Below are 4,769 nucleotides of genomic sequence, written 5' to 3'. Positions count from 1 at the left end.
AAACTAGGCCACTGGTAGTGTCTCGGCGCTAAGCCAAAGCGCAGCTACACTACCGTACCTACTTTACGCGAACCGGAGAGATGCGTCAGATCGAGATTATCGGATTTCAATAACGGCTGTCTCGATTGAGTTAAAGTATACCTTAATCGATAGCTTACACTCCGATTGTATTATACGCGTTTTTATTTTTTCTCTACGTATCCTACAAGCGAAGGTATTGCGATGCAAATTTTCGAACTGTCACTTCATTCAGATTCATCAGATTAGATACGTCGTCATCAACCAAAAAAATGTACGACTGCACCGTCGCACAGTAGGGACAAATGAGTTTCCGATGACAAACTACCTTTCAGACTGCATTTCTGAACCAAATTTAATGAATTTTTTTTTTAAATGTGCGTAATAAAATTCTCTAAAACTTTGTCGAAGCCAATTTTTAAAAAATAAAGTTGTTCGTTAATAATTAACTGTTGAAATTGATAAAAAATTGATATGCTGATCTATCACCTCGATCCAGCGATCCATAACATTGATTATTGGGCCGGAAGAAATGCATAAACAATTTTTGAGGTCGCTGATTACTAATCTGAAGTTAGATTTTGGAAATTCAAAATGGCGGATCCAATATGGCGGACAAATTTTTCAAAACTCCAACCATTTTGAGTGAAACTTGTTACTCACGGGTTTTCGAGGTCGCTCATTACGAATTCAAAATGGCAGATTCAATATGTAATAACTGTATAGAATTGTATTTTTTTATATAATGAACAATATTTGTGCATAATTTTATAATGACAGACTTAGTTATTTATATGATTTTGATGGCCACCTCTAATAACGTATTGCGTATTTAATTCAAACCTAGAGTAAGTGTGCAGTCTTTATTAAGACCTTCGTAGCTAACAAATATAATACAGCTTACTTAATAATCTATAAAAAATTTAAATTAATTAATAGAAAGTCTAGAAAGTGTCTTCATGACCTAATAATGAATAATGTAACACGTATTAAGAAATCAAGTTGAAATTTCATTTTTGGATAGACATATAGATCTACATTCTTAAAATTTTAGCCGAGAACCAAGACGAATGGAAATGTAAACTTGTTACATATTGAATCCGCCATTTTGAATTCGTAATGAGCGACCTCGAAAACCCGTGAGTAACAAGTTTCACTCAAAATGGTTGGAGTTTTGAAAAATTTGTCCGCCATATTGGATCCGCCATTTTGAATTTCCAAAATCTAACTTCAGATTAGTAATCAGCGACCTCAAAAATTGTTTATGCATTTCTTCCGGCCCAATAATCAATGTTATGGATCGCTGGATCGAGGTGATAGATCAGCATATCAATTTTTTATCAATTTCAACAGTTAATTATTAACAAACAACTTTCTTTTTTTAAAATTGGCTTCGACAAAGTTTTAGAGAATTTTATTACGCACATTTAAAAAAAAAAATTCATTAAATTTGGTTCAGAAATGCAGTCTGAAAGGTAGTTTGTCATCGGAAACTCATTTGTCCCTACTGTGCGGCGGCGACAACGGCAGCTCGCGGCGGCGGCGACAACGGCGGCGGCTTAGTTTTTTGGTATACACCCCGCGCGATATTCGCGGTATAAATATAATATGTCTACCATTACTTGGGTTACTTCTCTAGTAAAATCAATTGATGACTATTTTATAATTGGAGAATAAAATATTTTTTTTTTAATTGTTTATTATTTCTTTGTAATTCCTTTATTTAAAAACTACATTGAGAGAAATTTTGATGTGAACGCATAGCGAAAATGTTATGCAATTCATCAACTCGGTTTACACAAACAGCGATCCCGCCGACCGGGGACCTTCCTGCGCTTTCCCCGCGCTCCTATCAGAGGACCTGGGTTAGAACCCGCCCTGTATCCCTACTAACGAGGACATCCTCATCAAGGAGGGCATCCTCGTCGAGGTTGACGCTTGCCTCAACGAGGGTGATGCTCTTTTCAACATCTCTGATGAGGAGCAGGAGCAAGAGGACGCGAGCGACCTTCGGCCCTTTAATTTTGACAATGCTACCTGAGGAGTGCCATGAATTTATGGTGGATATCTTCCAGCTTTCAAACGAGTTCCAGCACTTCTTGCACTTCCTCGCGTCTCGGCAGGAAGAAGAAGAAGAGGAAGTGCAAGAAGAACCCGAAGAATAATAACTACACAGAATAAAAATCGTGTGTCCATATATATAGAATTTTTTTCTTGTGTTAACCTTAAAGTCAAAATAATAAATATAAATATAAAATGTAAAGTATTGTGTCAATTTTTTAACATTATTAATTCGTTAATAAATAACACAAGACGAATTAGTTACTTTAACTTAAAATTTATAGCAGACTCCTGGGGCATGTAAATAAATGTTAGAATTGACATTTTTTTTTTACTGTGTAGAGAAGGAGGAAGAGGATGAGGAGGGGTGCAGGTAAGAATATTTATATATATATTTTTTTTTTCTTTAAAAAATATATCATGTCCGCGTCACAGTTCCGCGACGTATTTGTCCGCGTTATAGTATCACGACGCATTTTGGGTTGGGCGCGGGATCCGCGGCTACGGCCCGCGACGCATTTCAGGGCTGGTGCGGGTTCCGCAGGGATGGTAGCTACGCATTTTTGCGACGGTGGCGGTGGCGGCGGCGGCGACGGCGGTGGCAGCGGCGGGGGCCGGCAAACGGATATTTTCGGGGTGTTTATGTAAACATCATCAATAGCGCCGGGGTCTTCCAGCGCCTGCCCCTCCTTCCCCGCGCCATCAAGTATTCCCCCCAGCCCCGCGCCAACACGCCATCAAGTACGCCCCGCACCCTTCCCTGCGCGCCCTAGGTATATGAGTTAGAACCCCCCTATCTATACTACTATCGTAAACTTCGATTACGCGCGTTAAGACATGGATCGAGTAAGAGATTACCTACATCGAAAATCGGTCGAGCGAAAGGGGTACCGTCTCTTGCAGGAAGGTCCGCCAAGTCCACCGATGAAGGAGGAGGAAGTGAGATAATGGGAATGCCCCGTGGAAAAAGCATTGAAGACGACACCGAAGGAAGAAACGAGATATTGGGAATATCCTGGGGAAAAAGCATCAACGTCACCATCGTCATCGAAATATAAACCATAAAGTATAAACATTGATAAACTCGCGAACAAAGAAAATACGTAGAAAAAACGCGATAAAACGTGTCGCGACATGTTCGAAATTCTTGGATAAAAGGGGAGGGGTTACTCCCTCTTCGATTCTAGAAGTTTTACCATATACGTCGCAATTTACGCGGGTACAATCAGTCTTGCGATACCCGCTTGTACGAACAGTTGAAAATATATTTCGCCAAAAAGAGCAACGCATCGTACGAAACAAAGAAGTGCTGCAGTAACATGTAAGTTTCTACGATCTATACGCAAAAAGAAACATTTTTAACATTACGTATGTACACAGCATGGAGCATCGCGCGATGCGTTTACTGAGCAGACATTACGATCTGACGGCTACGGGTTACAAATACTTGGAAATTGGAATCAGCGTTGGTCCACCGAATTACGTGGAGATCGCTCTGGGAGAACATCGCAGACACGAACTGTCGCTGTCTCTCTAAACGTGAAAAGGCCTCTACGAGCAGCGATGGAATATTTACAAGATGCTGCGAAACGAACACAAGGACAATTTCATAAGCGTTGGACCGCTAATCGTTGGAGTGTGTATGATGAACGATGCTACGCTCGTACACCTCGATTCTTCGTCCGTACGCATGATGATGACCGAAACGACGCTACGCCGCATGTTCGCGTTTGACGGATGTGTTACGTCCAGCGGACTCACTTTGCCTCTTTTCTCTTTCTCACGGAGACCTAAGAGTTATCAACCCCCTAAGACTTCTAGGAAAAGTAATAAAAATCTTTTCCCATGAGAAAGTTTAAAGTCCAGTGTCTCCATTAATGCCAAATAAAATAGAGTTGGAATCGGTGAACGCAAGGAGCTAATGCACCGCCGATGACACTTCCCTTGGACAGCGCCATTAAAAACGGCAATTAATGTCAGTACTGGCGCCTAAACATTTTTCTGACAAGCAAGTCGCGGACGATTCTCACGATGTCCGCGACCATAAAATATAAATGTGACATGCAAAGTCCAGGGAAAGTGTTTGACGGGCGCGTGCCGACAGTGCACGTGCGCTCGTCTTAATCGGTGCACGTGCATTTTCCCATAAATTTAGGAGAGTCCTAAACTAAGACGACACTTGTTGATACTAACCGACTTCTTTCCTCCCCCATAATCTCGACCAATCCAAGATCCCGAAAGTCATCCCACCACCCAAATTTGAACCCCACTAACTAGGAAAAACCGCTATATAAACCACGGTTCCGCGGTCCTGAGCGTCTTTTGTCTTTTTTCTTTTTGTCTCGTTTTTTTGCTCCAGTCTTTTCGTCTTTTTGGTCTTTGATCTTTTTCTTTTGGTGAGGGCCTCATAGCACCAGTTTCTAAAGTCGGTCGAAAGAGTTATCCCAAGTTACCCAGTTTATACAAAAAAACCGATCAAGTTCGAGTCTCGGGCGGACTCCTTTTGTTATTCGTTAAAACAAGATATTAAAATACCTATACCTTGTTTATACAATACCTTTTAATGGTGACCCATTTTAACTTAGACAGCCAAATAACTCGAAACATCGAGATTAAATAAAAAAATGTTTAAAACAAAAATTGTTGGATATAAAGGAGCTGATTGAACTATGACCTTGACAATGACCTTG

General features: G+C 40.6%; 1 pseudogene; it reads left to right on the top strand.

Annotated features, from left to right (window-relative positions):
• The window catches only part of LOC108761855 (uncharacterized), an 8,695-nt pseudogene extending 4,897 nt beyond the window's left edge, over positions 1 to 3,798 (top strand).
• The last annotated feature ends 971 nt before the right edge of the window (positions 3,799 to 4,769 follow it).

Source organism: Trachymyrmex cornetzi, unplaced genomic scaffold (genome assembly GCF_001594075.2).
Source record: "Trachymyrmex cornetzi isolate Tcor2-1 unplaced genomic scaffold, Tcor1.1 scaffold270, whole genome shotgun sequence".
Taxonomy (NCBI): domain Eukaryota; kingdom Metazoa; phylum Arthropoda; class Insecta; order Hymenoptera; family Formicidae; genus Trachymyrmex; species Trachymyrmex cornetzi.
The sequence above is the reverse complement of the archived record's forward strand: the minus strand, read 5'-3'. Positions and strand labels throughout refer to the sequence as shown.